The sequence below is a fragment of the Triticum dicoccoides genome, chromosome 7A (assembly GCF_002162155.2).
Source record: "Triticum dicoccoides isolate Atlit2015 ecotype Zavitan chromosome 7A, WEW_v2.0, whole genome shotgun sequence".
Classification (NCBI taxonomy): domain Eukaryota; kingdom Viridiplantae; phylum Streptophyta; class Magnoliopsida; order Poales; family Poaceae; genus Triticum; species Triticum dicoccoides.
The window spans coordinates 20,840,458-20,841,632 of record NC_041392.1 but is presented as its reverse complement, the minus strand read 5'-3'; the positions used below and the strand labels follow the sequence as shown (position 1 = coordinate 20,841,632).

Here is a 1,175-nt window from a genome sequence, read left to right as displayed (position 1 = left end):
CATGCACATTGTCTTTTTCTCCTATGGACAAATTTTGAGCTTGATGAGGCGTGGATATGGTTGGAGCGGGCGGACGAGAGGGTGCGTGTTAAGGCAGCCGGAGGCAAAGTGCGGCGCTCCAACGACGGGCATGTATGGGATTGGGGGGCTTGCCATGTCGCGGGCTTCAGGTACGAACGTATTACTATTGTATCAAAGGCCTGTAGTTTGTTTGGTTCTTATGCACACGTTTTGAAATATGCAGTAAACATTTTTGAAGCACATGATCAACATCAAATATGTGTTGAACACTTTCTCAAATAGAAGATGAACATTTATCAAATATGCGTTGAACACTTTTTCAATTATCTGTTGAACACCTTTTCAAGTACATGATGAACACTTTTCTGAATAGATGATGAATATTTTTTTTGTATACACGATGAACTTTCATTCCATAGGAATGTGGCGCAAAAACACTACACGCCGGAACTTTTTTCGTCTTCATCCTGCAGCCTTCCACGTGGCAAAACTTTGCCGTGTGGTGGCCACTTGGCCCTCGGCAAATAGTTCCTTTGCCGAGTGTTGCCTTTTTGACGAGGCCTACTCTCGGCATTAATATGTGTTTGCCGAGAGTCACGCTCGGCGTCTCTTACTTTTCGGAGTGCCTGTGGTTTGGCTCCCGGCGAAGACCATCACACCCGGTGTATACAAAATTTCCAATAGTGAGTACTGAACTTTTTGTATCGCTCGTATGAATAGAAGCTGATGGCGGAATAAGGAAATCGATGTACAATGTTCACAATATTGCCTTTCAAATATGCCCAAACACTTCTTGTTGAACAATCCACGAAGCCGCGTGCCATATACTACCCTCCCTTAGAGCTGCAGCATCTGAATGTATACCTGCCACCTGTCGGATCAGTATGCCACAAGCTCATACAGCAAACTTTATCATCAACATATGGGTTATGTGACAAAAGAAATACTGTATTCAAGAACATTTTTAAGAGATTGCAATTTTGTAGCTATGAATAGCGTATGGCACATACAATAAATCCACAGCCAAGCTTTAAGTTTGGACGGTGATTGGACAATACATGTGCAGAGTGTTGTCAATTAACAACAACAATAATAGGCCATGACTGTCAACCAGAGATATATTGTTTGGGCAATCAGTTCATAGCAATGGAAGA

The 1,175-nt window shown here is 42.6% G+C and overlaps 1 pseudogene; it reads right to left on the bottom strand.

The window, feature by feature from the left end:
- Positions 1-674: 674 nt before the first annotated feature.
- LOC119332897 overlaps positions 675-1,175 on the bottom strand; it is a 1,019-nt pseudogene continuing 518 nt past the window's right edge.